Genomic DNA, 17,719 nt, shown 5'->3' with positions numbered 1-17,719 from the left:
TCGTCTGTCTGCTACTATTTCTGTTAGGAGGTGTCCATTTTCCTCCCAGTCCTTAGTACTTGTAGGGATTCCTTCCCCACATCTATAGGTCTCCGTACAGACTAGCTTAGGACTTTAGCAGGTCTGATCGCAGGATCAGGTCCCCTGTTACATCGTAGGGATTCAGCTGAGTTCTATCGTAGGGACAGATCTCCTCTCTTTCCTTAGCTCTGGTAGCAGAACGTAACAGTCATCATTTTCTTTGGAGGTTGTAACACCAGCTGGTGTTGAGCGCTGTCCGACATCGATAGCACCACCTTTGGATCAAGGCAACCTAACATGTCCGCCTGCATCTTCCTCACAGACCGGCAGTTTGCCGGGGACACCCTTATCAACCCCGTCTAAGCACAATAGCCAGCCCTCGGTCCCTCAGATGTGGACAAGTAAAAGACCATTTCCTCCAAGCCATGAGAAAGCTAAGAGGTTGAATTTCACCATCTGCAAGCTCTTGGCTACAGAAATGCTGCCTTTCCGCCTGGTGGACACAGAGGATTTTCGAGACCTTATGTCCGTCGCAGTGCCCCAGTACCAGATGCCCAGTCGGCACTACTTCTCAAAGAAAGGTGTGCCTGCGCTCCACCAGCATGTCGCACACAACATCACCGCTTCTTTGAGAAACTCTGTGTGTGACAGGGTGCATTTCACCACAGACACTTGGACGAGTAGGCATGGACAGGAGCGTTACATGTCGCTGACTGGGCACTGGGTAACTATGGTGACAGCAGGACAAAGGGCTGCTGTCCAAGTTTTGCCGTCCCCACGAGTTGTGCGTCAATCCTCTTTATGTCAAAGTTCCTCCACTGCTTCTGCCTCCTCAACCTCCTCTCGGTCTTCCACCTGCACCCAAAGCCTGTCTGGTCATGCCACAAGCTTTCTAACTGCGCAGAAGGGATCCTGCACACCTCCTTACTATGCTGGCAGTAGGGCTCAACGTCATCAGGCGGTTTTTACATTGAAATGTCTGGGAAATGTGAGTCACACAGCTGAGGAGTTGTGGTCAGCTCTGGAGAACCAATTTCATGAATGGTTGTCTCCACTGGACCTGAAACCAGGGAAGGCCGTGTGCGACAATGCTGCAAACCTGGGTGCGGCCCTTCGCCGGGGCAATGTCACACACGTGCCTTGTATGGCTCACGTGTTGAACCTGGTTGTCCAGCAATTTTTAGCCCACTATCCCAGACTAGATGGCCTTCTGCAGAGGGCACGGTCGCTGTGTGCTCACTTCCGCCGTTCGCATCCCGCAGCTCAGCGACTTACATCTCTACAGAAGTCGTTGGGCCTGCCACTTCACTGGCTAAAATGCGATGTGCCTACCCGGTGGAATTCAACTCTGCACATGTTGCAGCGACTGTGGCAGCACCGACAAGCCCTGGTGCAATACGTTCTGACATATAGCCTGGGCCAACGAGATTCAGAGGTGGGGCAAATCACGCTGGAGGAGTGTTCTCAGATCAGGGACCTATGCACCCTTCTGCACAGTTTTGAAATGGCGACGAAGATGTTTAGTGCTGACGATGCCATTATCAGCATGACTATTCCGGTGATTTACATGCTGGAGCACATGTTAAACAGAATTCGGAGTCAGGTGGTGGCACAAGAGGAGGTGGAGGAAATAGAGGAGGAGGAGTTGTATGCGGAAGGGCTAACATCTGCAAGGTTCAGACGGTCGGCAGCACCAAGGCGGCAGGCATGTGAGGGTGGGGGAGATGGTTTTACCAGGGCGCATGGTAGCAGCCAAACTAGTGAGGAAGGTGCAGGAGCCCAGGAAGAAGTGGAGGACGAACTGATGGAAGACTCATCAGATGAGGGAGACCTTGATCACATTTCTGTTGTGCGAGGTTGGGAGGAGAGGACAGAGGAAGGAAGCATGATTGTTACCTCGCCACCAACACAACAGGGACTTGGTGCTCCTGGATGCGCATCACACATGAGTGCCTTCTTGCTGCACTACCTGCAACATGACCCTCGAATTGTGAGAATTAGAAATAATCCTGACTACTGGGTTGCCACACTGTTAGATCCCCGGTACAAAAGTAAATTTGCAGAAATTATTCCTGCCATAGAAAGGGATGCACGCATGCAGGAGTATCAGCAGAGACTGTTGCAGAATTTTACATGTGCTTTTCCACAAAATACCAGTGGTGCACGTAGTGAATCTCACAGTTCCAACTTGCCAACCGTGGGACCGTCAAGTGTTCAGCACTCAAACCGTAACAGAACCACAGTATCTGCTGGTAACATCAATTTTGCGGAATCATTTCACCACTTTTTTAGCCCATCCTTTGCAAGGCCACAGGAGACAAGAAGTCTGACACATAGTCAACGCCTAGAGACGATGGTACAGGAGTATCTCCAAGTAAACATTGAAGCCACGACTGTGTCACTGGACCCTTGCTCTTTTTGGGCTTCCAATCTGGATAAATGGCCGGAGCTAGCCACTTACGCCTTGGAGATCTTGTCATGCCCCGCAGCCAGCGTTCTGTCTGAACGTGTGTTCAGCGCTGCTGGTGGTGTGCTGACAGATAAGTGCACGCGGCTCTCCACTGATAATGTAGACAGACTCACGTTCATAAAGATGAACAAATCATGGATCCGAAACGACTTTTCTACCCCTGTGTCATCCTGGGGAGAGTAAAAGCTTGATGATTGGTTAAAATCACCCTACCAACCGTTTTAAGCTTTCAAATTACTAATCATGTTTATCTGTATCTTGGCTGGAAAATAATTTGGGCTTTGTAGCAGTGTGCAGCACTGATCCTATTAGGCCATCTATACTAAAGCTTCACCAGATTTAAAATTAATAATAATTTTTAGCTGCATCTAGCCCGGAAAATAATTTTGGGGCTTCGAGATGCGCAAGACACATAAGTGCCTTCTTGCTGCACTACCTACAGCATGACCCTCATATTGTCAGAATTCGAAGTAATCATGACTACTGGGTTGCCACACTCTTAGATCCCCCAAACTTTTCGATCAACCTTTTCATTTTAATAAAGACCAAAAAAATGGTCATTTTTGAAATTATAAGCATTAGCAGGTTGTTAGAAACTGAAATCAAACAGTTTTCAACTCAAAACTTTATTCTAGGTGATGTTAAATTTTCACATAGGACCCCTTGTTCGAAAGGAGCTTCTGAACTCTCTCGTCCATTGAATTTGTCAGGTTTTGGATGGTTTCTGCTTCAATTGTTTTGCATGAGGACAGAATACCCTCCCAGAGCTGTTGCTTAGATGTGAACTGCCTCCCGCCATCATAGACACTCCTTTTAATGATGCTCCAAAGGTTCTGAATGGGGTACAGGTTAGGGGAACATGGGGGTCACACCATAAGTTTGTCCCCTTTTATGCCCATATCAGCCAGAGATGCAGATGTTTTATGTGCAGCATGAGATGGTGCATTATCATGCAGAAAAATGATCTTGCTTTGAAATACACGGTTCTTCTTCTTGAACCATGGCAGGAAGTGCTGTTTGAGAAAATCCACATACATTATGGAGTTCATCTTTAGCGCCTTCAGGGATCCTAAAGGGGCCGACAATCTCTCTCCCCATGATTCCAGCCCAAAACATTACTCCACCTCCTCCTTGTTGGCGCTGTAGCTGTGTTTGCATGGGGTGTCCATCAACCAGCCATCCTCCACTCCATCCATCTGGACCATCGAGCGCTGCACGGCACTCATCCGTGAACAAAACAGTTTTGAAATCAGTCTTCATGTAATGTTTGGCCCACTGGAGCCGTTTCTGCTTGTGTGAAGTGGATAGAGGAGGTCGACAGGATGGCGTATGCACAGCTGCAAACCTCTGAAGGACCCTGCATCTTGTTGTTCGGGGGACGTTGGAGGCACAAGCAGCTTCAAAAACTTGTCTGCTGCTATGACAAGGCTTTTTTGCCGCTGCTCTTTCAACCTGACGTAATTGCCTGTAGGAAAGAGTCCTCAATTTGCCCTTATCAGCACGCACACGTGTGTACTGTGAATCAGCTACATACTTCTTGATTGCCAAGACACTTCATCCTGATCATCGCACAATGTTGATTGTAGTCATGCCTTGACCTAAACACTCCACAATTTGTTGCTTCTCAGCAGCCGACACATCCTTTTTCTTTCCCATTTTGGCAGAAAATGTAGGCTGCTTAATAATGTGAGACAGCCTTCTTAAGTAGTCTTGCCTTTCATTGGACACACCTGCCAAACTAATTAGCACAGGTGTCTGCAATTGCTTACAGTGATATAAAGAGCCCTGACACACATCACCATCAATGAGTTTAACTGACAAACAAACAAATTCTTCCCTTATCACTCCTAAACACTTTTTGCATAATAATTTGGAACGCAGTGTACATGTGCTTTTCCACAAAACACCAGTGGTTCACGTAGTGAATCTTACAGTTCTAACTTGCCAACCGTGGTCTGTATGGAGTTGTTCAATAAAGGGCCCAAAATTAAGATAACATAGATGGGAGAGGTCTCTATGAATAGGAATTCCTAAGTATTTGATACCCTGTGAGGGCCAGGCAAAGGGAAAGTTGGACTGGATGGAATCCTATATGGATTTGGGGAGGGAGACATCGAGGGCCTCAGACTTCGCTGCATTGATTTTAAAATTTGACCATGTAACAAAGTGATCTATTTCAGCCATAACAGCATGGATGGATATATGTCATTGAGTGATATATACTAGGACATCATCAGCAAATAGAGAGCACTTGTACTCGGTGCCTCCCACCTCAATCCACCTAATATTGGGGTTATGGCGAATTGATGAGAGCAGGTGCTCCGTCACTAGGATGTATAAGAGAGGGGACAGAGGACATCCCTGCCTTGTCCCATTGGTGATTGTGAAAGGTGATGAAAATGTTCTGATGCACCCCCTGGGCCTTGGGACACCCGGAGCCGGACCCTTTTTGGTGGATGCTGGTGGTTGTAGTCTTCGTGGCGGCGACCCGGTTCCGTGCCTCAGGGTGGTCAAACCAGTGGCGGAACTATTTATGTGGTTTTGATGTTTAAATGTCCGACTACGCCACCCGTGGATTGCGGTCAGAGTGAACCGCCGCTGCAGGGCAGACCACTGAGGCTGGTGTTGTGGGTGCAGCAGAGCGTAGCATAACTCCCCATGGGAGGAGTATAGCCTCAGGGCAGTGTATGCGGAGGATGGGGGTGATGGTGCAGGGCAGCAGCAGTAACGACACGGAGTCAGTGATGCAGTCCAGGGCCTTTACTCACAGTTCTTATTATCCAGACCACGTCTGCAGGTAACGGCTGCCCACGTCGTACTGTGCTCACCAGGTGAGGGGCTCAGACAACTCCCAGATAACTTTGGAGCGCTTCACAGGACCCCCTTTGTGTGTCCTTTGTCTGGCCTTTCTTACCAACCCTTCTGTCCGGCTGCCTCGGGCCTCCTCTTGGTAAACTTGGCGCCAGTTTCCCTGACCCTATGTGGTGCCTTCCTAGCGGGTGTAGCGAGGGGCTGCGCCACATAAAATGTCACAGCCTCCGGTTTCTAGCTGAGGGTCATTTCTTGCCTCCACTAGTTTCGGGGACCGGTCTCCCCCTTTGGCCTGACCCCTCCACGCAGGTGGATTCGGGCGTGCGGTGGCGACTCGCCCGTCCGCACCCCTGGGATCCCTTCATTCCTTGTTCCTGGAGTCTTCTCCGCTCCTCTTCCTTCCTTCTCCCTCTTCCAGGCCTGGGCCTCTGTTACTAGGCCCGCCTCCGGAGCAGAGCTCATGCAGAGCCCCTGCTCCCTGCCACTTCTGCTCAGACTTCTCTGCACTGAACTAAGATGGTGCCCACCTTTTATACTCCCTTCTCAATGCACCCAGGAACTGCTTCCTCCCTGCTCCTGCACTACAGGGTTCCCCTTCCTCAGTGTTCCCTCCGCCCACTCCAGCCAGGGACAGGGACTGTCGTGCCCATCTCAGAGGCATATTGGTCGCCCTGCCCCACGGCAATGTGGTGTAATGCATGCAGGTGTCGGGTCCTGATCCACACTCCATCCTTACCTGAGAGTGAGATATCACACCTCTGGGTGAGGTGCAATACCTCTGTAGCAACCGAGCCCTCTGGGTGCTACAGTTCCATTTATCTTCAGCCTAGGTGACGTATTGTGATACAGGGCCGTGATTTTGGCTATAAAAGGGTCCCCTAGACCCCTACCCCAAGCTTTTTAAGAGAATCATATATGGCGTGCCAGGAGACTCTATGGAATGCTTTCTCAGCATCCAACGAGAGTATCTAATTACAAATTTTTAACTGCATCTAGCCCAGGAAATACTTTGTGCCTAGTAGCAGTGTCTGCTAGTCAGCGGATTATCCCGGCTGTTAAGCAAGCTACACCACCTGTAGTTTAGACACTTAATTTTTTCAAAGGAAATGCTTCGGGACCATGGGATACTCAGTGAAGAGCATCAGGAGGCACCCCAAGGCATAGGGGCTGGGACTGGCAGTAGGATGCCTTGCGGTGGACAGCCGAGCTCGATCCTTATAAAAGCTTTTTAACTGCAGCAGCTTTAGTGGACGCTACTGGAGCTGGAATTACGCGGCTGCTGGCATGAGACTTGCCCTCCAATAGATCCTTGTAAATGGATTTAAAGTGTATTCATTCAAATTAGAGAGACAATTTAAATTAAAAAGCTTAGAGCTGCCTCCACCACAGGGGGGCTCGCTCGACCCACCAGCGGACAGGCACCAGTATTGGGAGAGGGGGGCTGGCCATCAGGGTTCACCGCGGCTCTGGCACAAACCCGGCGACACGGAGGTGGCACGGGCAGGAGCGGACTGGCCGTGTCGGCTTCTCACTTTTTGGATTTTAGAAGGGCATGACATGCCTATATCTGTGTCTCCCCCTCCTTTTACTCCTCCACCTCTTTTATTTTCGCATGACTATATGTACTTGTCACTTTTCCATGTATTAGCTATGTCTTCTGAGCAGTTTGTCAGCTTTTGGACACCTTTGAAGGTGTTTTCTATGTGTTTCTATGTGTTTTTGTTTGCCTGCCATTGGTTTTAACGGTGTTCGAAGGTGTTCGACGAACAGTTCGACGAACAGTTCGGCGAACACACGGGTGTTCGACGAACCGAACCGAACTCGAACACTACGGGGGTGGCTCAACACTACTCCTGAGTACCCCGCCTCTGGGAAATCCTTTTTGCACTGGATTCCAGCATTACACTCCACTCCCATAGTGAGAACTCTCCTGGACTCTCTCGGATCACATGTACAATGTTCCTGTATCCTTTCTACTGAGATCACTTTGCTAGCTTATATAGCCAATCACCTTATCTCTTATGGTTATTGCACTTTTTGCTTATACTGCTGTTGGTCCAATATCCACTATTGAGGAAATAACTATGAATTCTTGAAAAATGTTCTGTACCTTTGTTATTATTTGTTACAACTGCATGTTTAATTTTATTTTTAATTTTATTTTTATTTTTATCTATATACTTTTGACACTCTGTTTGCTTTTTTGTACACTTAGTTCTGATGAAGGTCTATTACTAGACCGAAAATGTTCAACGCAATACTGAATGCAATAAAAGGAACCATGATTTCTCATCTGAGTGCCAAGTCTTTCAATTTATTATGTATGGGCTGGACACCCTACTTGTGCACCACCCGCATTAAACCACAAGAGTGCCATATATCACTATATACGTATATATACATATATAGAGTGAGGAAAATAAGTATTTGTATTTTATTGAATCAAATAAGTATTTGATACAATAGAAAAACAGAACTTAATATTTGGTACAGAAACCTTTGCTTGCATAGGTCATATGTTTCCTGTAGTTCTTGACGAAGTTTGCACACACTGCAGCAGGGATTTTGGCCCATTCCTCCATACAGATCTTCTCCAGATCTTTCAGGTTTTATGGTTGTCAATGGGCAACATTGAGTTTCTGCTCCCTCCAAAGATTTTCTATTGGGTTCAGATCTGGAGACTCGTTAGGCCACTCCAGGACCTTGAAATGCTACAGAGCCACCCCTTAGAAGCCCTAGCTGTGTTTCGGGTCATTGTCATGCTGGAAGACCCAGTCACAACCCATTTTCAATGCTCTTACTGAGGGAAGTTGTTGGCCAAAATCTCATGATACATAACCCCATCCATCCTCCCTTCAATACGGTGTAGTTGTCCTGTCCCCTTTGAAGAAAAGTACCCCCCATGATGATATTTTCCCCACCATCCTTCACAGTTGAGATGGTGTTCTTGGAGTTGTACTCATCCTTCTTCTTCCTCCGAACATGGCGTGTGGAGTTCATACCAAAAAGTTCTATTTTGGTCTCATCTGACCACATGACCTTCTTCCATGCCTCCTCTGGATCATTCAGATTGTTATTGGTGAAGTTCAAATGGGCCTGGAAATGTGCTTGTGTGAGCTGGGAGACCTTGCATGCCCAGCAGGAATTTAATCCATAACGGCGTAGTGTGCTACTAACGGTAATGTTTGAGACAGTGGCCCCAGCTGTCTTCAGGCAATTGACCAGGTCCTCCTGTGTAGTTTTGGGCTGATTCCTTACCTTTCTTAGAATCATCCTTTCCCTACGAGGTGAGATCTTGCATGTAGCCCCAGACCAAGGAAAATTGACAGTCATCTTGTGCTTCTTCCATTTTCTAATAATTGTGCCAACAGTTATTGCCTTCTCAACAAGCTGCTTGCCTACTGTCCTGTAGCCCATTCCATCCTTGAGCAGGTCAACAATTTTGTCCCTGGTGTCCTTAGACAGCTCTTTGGTCTTGGCCATGGTAAAGAGGTTGGAGTGTGATTGATTGAGTATGTGGATAGGTGTCTGTTATACAGATAATGAGTTTAAACATTTGCAATTAATACAGGTAATGAGTGCAGAGTAGGAGGGCTTCTTAAAGAAAAACTAACAGGTCTGTAAGTCAGAATTCTTGCTGATTGGCAGGTGATCAAATACTTATTTCATGCAATAAAATGAAACAATGTGATTTTCTGCTTTTTATTTTTAGGTATTGCCTCTCACTGTTGAAGCGTACCTACGACAAATATTACAGTCCTCTCCATTCTTTGTAGGTGGGAAAACTTGCAAAGTCAGCAGTGTACCAAATACTTATTTTCCCCACTGTATATATTGACATAGACACAGGAACACTGTCTCTTTAAATCCTTCCCTGGTTTATTATACAGGCGGCATAAATCAAGGTGAAGTAAAAGTAAACATGGCTGTTTGGGCAAAATGGGAAAAATATAACAACAAAGTAGTGTAGACCGTGTACAGAGGAGGTCTCTCTCAGAATACAGCGGGCCGAGGACAATGGATACTGGCAGACAATTTGTTGGGGTAACACCTTTTTACTAAGAACAGGAACTGGGTTGCCCTGGAAATGCAAGAAAGGAACACAAATAAACTTCACACACCAAGCTCAAGACAGCCAGGACCCATGCGCTGCACAACCGACAGGACCAGGATGTATTAACAGAAGAACTATAATTTGCCTACCCAGTGGTTCCACCTAGTGCGGTAACCACATGTTACCCAGAGCAGTGATGTAATCAGATGAGTGCACAAGGCGGTCCGTGCAGTGGTGCAGCGCAACAGTTAACAAACTTAACAACTTTCTACGTTTACAATACTGTTATCCTAACTATACACAATCTCACCACTGAGGGGAGTCTCTAGCTAAGGTTCACCCAAACCTGCCTACAACCTATGTTTTTAATTGAGAACCTGTGTTTGGCGCCAAACTCTTCCTGCAATTTGCATGCATGCATCCACCGGGGTCCCTGTGGTGGTGCCTGAGCTTAGGACTTACAGGCCGTTAACAGTTCTCTTATGGAACTGTCTTATCGTCTAATCGGGCACTTAGCTGAGAGACTGAGGAGAGGGTCCTGAGCTTGTCACAGGAGCACAGTTTTAAGTCTTTCAAACTAGCAAAAGGCCATTCACGTCACTCAGATGCCTTGGGGGGAATCGAACTCTGCATACAACCGTAGTCGTCCCCCAAGGTGATCACAGGCAAGGCTTCATCTTCAATCAAAGTCCTGTTACACTTCCAGCACACTGCACACGCTGGCTCTTAGGATGCAGCTCACCACAATCTCCTTCCTCTCCTCACAAATGCTTGTTTTTTGCTGACTCACACATCAGCAAGTTTACCATGGAGTCCCCTTTTTTAGAGACAACAGAGACCTCTTGTGGCCGGAGGCTGATACCGCAGCAAAGTCCACACATCTCCCTCTCACAGTAGTAACACAAAGCACAGTCCTTGTGGTAGCGGGGATCCGCCCGCTCAGAGTTTAGCAAACAATGGGTTCAGGTTACCACAAAACACGACCACCTCTCTGGAGTTAGCCTCTCCAGACACGCTTAACACTGAATGCCTCAGCAGGCCATCTATTTAAACCCCCGACCACACCCTGGGGTGGAGATATGGAGAACAAGTTCCTACCCGCACTATGGTTGTTCTCAAAAAACTAGCCCTTAAAATGGCTGCTTAACCCCCCTCAACACATGGTGTGCTGGAGCAAAACTTCTGGGTTTCAAATCACTGAAGCTAATAGCCTCAGTGAAACATACCTCCCATCCCGCACTTTGTCAGTGACTTTGTCACATATTCCCCCCTCTGCCCAAAGTCGGGGATTTTGGCATCCTCACATACAGGGAAGTCTGGACAAGGCATCTGTTTTACCATGTAGGCATCCTAGCCTGTGCTCCACATCGAAACTAAAGTCCTGGAGCACTAGAAACCACCTAGGTACACAGGCATTCTTCTCCTTCCTTTCCCTCATTCATCTCAGGGGCGCTTTATCTGACACTAACCTGAACTTCCAGCCTAACAGGTAGTACCTCAGCATGTCAATTGCCCATTTGATGGCCAAACACTCTTTCTCTACTATGGCATAGTTCTTTTTACAGAAGGAGAGTTTCCTACTCAGGAGTAGGACTGGGTGTTCATCCACATCTATTTCCTGGGACAACACAGCTCTCAAACCAACCTCGGAGGCGTCCCTCTGAACTACGAACTCCTTAGTGAAGTCAGGTGCAACAAAGACCGGCTGTTTATATAGGGCAAGCTTCAACTTCTTGGCCATTGACATCTTCATGCTCTGAAGGAGATCAGTAAGCGAGGCGGCTATCATGGCAAAATTCGGGATAAATCGCCGATGGTATCCCACAATTCCCAGAAATGCCCGAATTTGCTTCTTAGAGATCGGTTGTGGCCAATTTTAGATAGCCTCCACCTTGTTTACTTGCATCTTTATTTCGCCCCTTCAGATGATGTAGCCCAAGTATTTTGTCTCTTTTTTCCCCATGGTGCACTTGTTTATGGTTAACCCCGCCTTCATCAGCGCATCCAGTACCGCTTGGACCTTCTGCAGGTGACTTCCCCAATCCAGGCTGAAGATAACAATGTCATCCAGATAAGCTGCTGTGTAGTTTTTGTGAGAGGCTAGGATCCAATCCATGACCCTCTGGAAGGTAGATGGGGCTCCCTGCACACCGAATGGCATCCTGGTGTACTGAAAGCACCCATCCAGTGTAGAGAAGGCTGTCTTCTCCTTGGCACTTGGGGACAGGAAATTTGCCAGTACCCTTTTTTTAGGTCCAGGGTGGTGATATATCTGGCTGACACTAGTCTCTCAATGAGCTCATCAACCCAGGGCATCGGATATGCGTCAAACTTGGACACCTTATTTAGCTTCCTGTAGTCATTACAGAAACGCCACTCTCCATCTGGCTTCGGCACAAGGCCAATGAGACTGGGCCATCTGCTCTTTGACTCCTCAATGGCACCCAGGCTCAATATTCTCATTACTTTCTTGGACATCATCTCGTGGAGGGCTTTTGGAATCTAATATGGCTTTTTATTCACCCGCACATGCAGTTCCGTCAGGATTGCATGCTTTACAACCTGTGTACAACCTGGTAGCTCCGAAAACAGGTCCCTATTCCACTGAAGCTGCTCTTGGCACTGTTGCTTCTGGGACGGAGACAGTGTCTCTGCCACTGTGAAATCCTAGGATGGGCCCCCAGGCTTCCACCTGTTCCCTGTCTTGCCATGTTTTTAGCTGGTTAATGTGGTACACCTTGTACGGCTTTCTTCTCCGTGGTTGGTGGACCTTGTGGTTGACGTCACTCAGATTTTCAACCACCTCATATAACCCTTGCCACTTGGCCAGGAATTTACTTTCCACTGTGGGGATCAATACCAACACCCGGTCTCTAGGGCTAAACTGTCTCAGTCTCGCATAGCAATTGTAGACCATTGCCTGGCCCTTTTGTGCTTGATGGAGGCTCTCCCTCACAATCGGCATCACCCTCGCGATCCTGTTCTGCATCTAGGCCACAAGTTCAATGATGCTTCGGTGGGGTATTACCTTCAGTTCCCAGGTCTCCTTTGCAATATTCAGAAGACCCCGAGGGTGCCATATAGCAGCTCAAAGGGTCAGAACCCAGTAGATGCCAGTCGGACTTCTCTAATAGAGAACAGTAGGTACGGTAGTAAGCAATCCCAGTCTCAGCCATCCTTCTCCACTACCTTCTTAAGCATAGATTTCAAGGTCTTGTTGAACCTCTCCACCAGGCTGTCCGTCTGCAGATGGTACACAGAAATCCGGTGTTGGGTAATCTGGAGAGCCTAAAACAACTCCCTCATGACTTTGGATATAAAATGAGTCCCTTGGTCCATCAGGATCTCCTTCGGCAGGCCTGTCTGGGAGAACATATGGACAAGCTATCGAGCTATACTCCTAGTGGATGAGTTTCTCAGTGGTACCATGTTGCATAGTCAATCGCCACCAGGATATATTGGTGACGCCTGGCAGACTTAACTAAGGGCCCTACAAGGTCCATGAAAATTTGGTCTTACAGGACCTTTATAAAGGGCAAGGGGACTAGGGGATTGTGAAAGTGGGAAATGGGAGCAGTTAACTGACACGTAGGACAGGACCAACAATAAGTGACAACCTTACGGTGGCATTCAGGCCAGTAGAATCTTTGAAGGACCCGCTCTTGGGCTTTGTCTATGTCCAGATGCCTCCTAAAGACATGAGAATGGGTCAGGTCTAGTACCCTACACCTGTAAGATCCCAGTACTAACAGCTGCTCTAATACTCTCTGTTTAGTGACCCGATATAGCAAATCCTCATTAACAGTGAAATAAGCAAACCTGGTGTCGGTCCCTGGATCTTGGGCAACCCCATTTATCACAGTCACATTGTCTCATGTGTTAGAACCCTCCTGTTTGTTTTTTCCATCTTGTGTTTTGCGGTCACGTGACCTTCTGCCTTTATATTCCAGCTCCGCCTTTTTGGCTGTGCTGGACTTCAGTGTTGTTTGACTGTTTTGCTTGCCAGGAGCTTCGGTGCCTATCTCTCAGTTTGCTTGGCCCTTTGGGACCTCTAGTACCTTTTTGTCAGTTTGTCTTTTGTTTTCTGCAACATCTTTCTCTGTTCAGGAGGTGTCCCTTTTTGTTCAAGTCTTTTAGGGATCCCTTCCCTTTACTCTATAGGTCTTCGTTCAGACTAGCCTAGGACTAAGGCGGGTCTAATTGCTAGGAAAAGGCAGCCTGCTACATTGTAGGGATTCAGCTTAGTTTTACTGTAGGGAAAGCTTTCCCCTTCTTTCCTTAGTTCTTGTTGCAGATCATAACAATAAGTCCAGCCCATAAAAAAAAAAAAAATTAAGGAAATATTAATACTGGGATCGGTATGGCTTACATCCAGGATTTGGCTCATCGCTTGCAGGGGTTGACTCTGGAGGTGGTCGAGCTCCAGCAACACGTGAGTAGCTGTTCCAGAGCGCATTTTGTGGAACCCAAGGTAGGACTGCCGGATGTTTTTTATGGTAAACAGTAATATTTTTTTTCCTTTAAAAATGCTTGTTTATTATATTTTCGTTTGAGACCAAGGTCCTCTGGGAATGAATCACAGCGCATTGGTTTTATTATGTCACTTTTGCGCAATGAACCACAAGGTTGGGCCTTTTCTCTTCAACCTAATGATCCATGTTTGAGGTCGGTAGAAGAGATTTTTTCTGCTATGGGTCTATTATATGACGATCCTGATCGAATCTCATCTGCTTTAGCAGATCTCAGGCATTTGAATCAGGGGTCAGATGATGCTGAGATTTATTGCACACACTTCAGAAGTTGGGCTTCTGAAGTCAGATGGAATGATCCTGCTCTGAAATGTCTATTTCTTGCTGGTCTGAGTGAAAGGGTTAAGGATTTGCTAATTGCATTCCCTGCACCTGAGGCTCTGCAGGATGCCATGCAATTAGCTGTTCGTGTGGAAAGGAGGCTGAGATCTAGGCAGAATGAGGTTAAGGCTCCTGTAATGCCAGGTCCTAGTCCCCAGAAAATCTGCTCAGATGGCGGAGAACTGATGGAGTTTGGGGCGATGTCGCTCCGCTCTCACGAAAGAGACCGGAGGTTCGCCGAGGGATTGTGTCTTTATTGTGGTAAAGCTGACCATTTGATTAAGTATTGTGAGCTTTGTTTAAGTAAAGAAAAAAAAGGTCAGGTATGCCCGTATTGCTTGTTTACGCTCTTTCAGGGAGTACTATTTTGCAGGAAAATTTGATTGAATTTCAGGTATTTGTGGATTGGAGTTCAACACTTAATGTGATTGATAAAGGGTTTTTGGAAAAACTTAAATTGAAATCCAAACCTTTGTCATCACCTATTTTTGTGATTGCAATTGATAACACTCCCTTGAAATGTATTACTCACAAGGTTGCTGCATTTCCCCTTACTATCAATGGTCTTCACCAAGAAATTTTGGACTTGGTTGTAATAGATAATTTACCCTCTCCGGTCGTTCTAGGATTGCCTTGGTTAAAACTGCACAATCCTTTGCTAGACTGGTCTACTAATATGATTAAGTCTTGGAGTCCGCAATGCTATGATAAATGTTGTAATGGTCGCATTACGGCTGTGGGAAAAGGGGAATTACCTGTACCTGTTCAAGATTTTTGGAGGGTTTTTTCGGAAGAGGAGTCGCAAGTTTTACCTCCTCATAGGGATTATGATTGCGCCATTGAGTTTGTTCCGGGAGCTACTCTTCCCAAGAGTCGCTTGTTTAATCTAACTATCCCTGAAAGAAAGGCCTTGGAGGAGTACATACAGACTAGCCTGGCTGCTGGTCACATTAGACCTTCTAAGTCGCCTGTGGTAGTTGGATTTCTCTTTGTTTAAAAAAGGACAGGGGTTTGATACCGTGTCTGGATTTTCATGAAATTAATAAGATTACCATACGCAATTCCTACCCATTGCTGTTAATTCCTGACTATTTTAACTAGTTAGTGGGGGCCAAGTGGTTCTCTAAGATTGATCTCCGGGGGGCATACAATTTGTTACGAGTGAAGGAGGGTGATGAGGCCTGATGAGACCAAGCCTTTTTTGGTCGAAGCCGAGGTCAATGCTTCATCGGTGGGGGTCGGAGTAGTTTTGTCTCAGGAGAACAGGGATGGAGTAAATCCTTGTGTCTTCTTTTCGAAAACAATTTCGGAAACCGAATTGAATTATGATGTTGGAAATCGGGAGTTGCTGGCTATTAATCTCACGTTTGAACATTGGTGTCATTTTTTGAAGGGCACTAGATTTCCTATTCAGGTTTTCACAGATCATAAGAATTTGATCTATCTGGATACTGCCAAGCGTTTGAATGCCCGTCAAGCTAGGTGGGCACTTTTTCTTCTAGGTTTCATTTTTCTGTTACCTATATCCATGGTACTAAGAATGTTAAAGCCAATGCTATATTTCGCAGCTTCTCTCCTGAGGTCGGTGCAGAGTAGAGATGAGCGTTGTTCTACTCGAACTGTTCGCCAATCTCAAATTCGAGCTGTTTTGGGCGGTGTTCGAGCCGTTCGGCGAACACGAACAATTTGAGAAAAATTCGGCTGTTCGAGGTTATGTTCGATAACTGTTCGTGCACCAAAATCATAACTGGATTTTTTCTCAGTAATGATGAAAATTAATGTTAATACGCAGTTTGAGTGTACAGCGGGGTGGGGGGAGGGGCAGGGGATGGATCTCTGCAGGAACAATGAAGATCTCCATTTTTTTTTCTCTTTCCCGCATTTACAGTGGGGAGGTGCAATCTGTCAGCCTATCAGCAGCGCACACACGGAGCAAAGTGCTTTTTTTCACACAAGCAAGGGCATGTGTCATTGGCAGTGTATGTCACATGTCCTTGCCCTATAAGACCAAGCCATTTTCCCCGTCGCCACCATTTTCTCACTGCTGCAGCTGCGTGTTAGACGGCACCGATGTTGCAGTGTGCGCTATACCTTGTTAATTTCAAGCCAATTTTCGCACAAATATACAGATAGCTTGGGAGTAGGGAATAGTTGTGATTGCAGTCCTTTTAAGGACTAGGTTACAGCATTTCCTACGACTTTTGTCAGGCAGGTCTGTGCTCTTAAATAGATAGGTTGTGGGAGTAAAGACTAATTGTAATTGGAGTCCTTTTCAGGACTAGGTTACATCAGTTCCTATCAGTTTTTGCCAGGCAGGTCTGTGCCAGTGCTGTGCAAGTTTTTTTCACAGCATTTGGCTGAATCTAGCAAAGCTAATCCTTTTTTGCCTATTGCAGAGTGTGTTAGTCAGTGGAGTAGCCTATCTGTGTTGCAAGATATACCACCTGTGTATAGAATACCAATTTTTTTACTGCACCTAGTGAAGTAAAATCTTTTGGGCATAGCATCATTCTATTAGTCCATCTATACTGACCTCCATCAGGTTGCAAACTGAATCTAATTTTTTTCTGCATCTAGCTCTGAAAAAATATTTGGCCTTCTAGCAGTGTGTGGGACTTGTTCTATTAGTCCACCTATACTGACCTCCATCAGGTTGCAAACTGAATATATTTTTTTCTGCATCTACCTCTGAAAAAATATTGGGCTTCTAGCTGTGTGTGGGACTTGTTGTATTAGTCCATCTATACTGACCTCCATCAGGTTGCAAACTGAATATATTTTTTTCTGCATCTACCTCTGAAAAAATATTGGGCTTCTAGCTGTGTGTGGGTCTTGTTCTATTAATCCATCTATACAGACCTCCATCAGGTTGCAAACTGAATATAATTTTTTTCTGCATCTAGCTCTGAAAAAATATTTGGCCTTCTAGTAGTGTGTCGGACTTTCTCTATTAGTCCATCTATACTGACCTCCATCAGGTTGCAAATTAAAAATAATTTTTATCTGCATCTACAGTACCTCTGAAAAAATATTTGGGCTTCTAGCTGTGTGTGGGACTTGTTGTATTAGTCCATCTATACTGACCTCCATCAGGTTGCAAACTGAATATAATTTTTTTCTGCATCTAGCTCTGAAAAAATATTTGGCCTTCTAGTACTGTGTGGGACTTTCTCTGTTAGTCCATCTATACTGACCTCCATCAGGTTGCAAACTGAATATATTTTTTTCTGCATCTACCTCTGAAAAAATATTGGGCTTCTAGCTGTGTGTGGGTCTTGTTCTATTAATCCATCTATACTGACCTCCATCAGGTTGCAAACTGAATATAATTTTTTTCTGCATCTAGCTCTGAAAAAATATTTGGCCTTCTAGCAGTGTGTGGGACTTGTTCTATTAGTCCACCTATACTGACCTCCATCAGGTTGCAAATTCAAAATAATTTTTTGTATGCATCTAGCTCTGAAAAAATATTTGGCCTTCTAGCAGTGTGTGGGACTTTCTCTGTTAGTCCAT

Source organism: Phyllobates terribilis, unplaced genomic scaffold (assembly GCF_046119375.1).
Source record: "Phyllobates terribilis strain yellow unplaced genomic scaffold, ASM4611937v1 Scaffold_4__5_contigs__length_816908805, whole genome shotgun sequence".
Lineage (NCBI taxonomy): Eukaryota > Metazoa > Chordata > Amphibia > Anura > Dendrobatidae > Phyllobates > Phyllobates terribilis.
Note: the sequence above shows the minus strand (reverse complement) of the source record.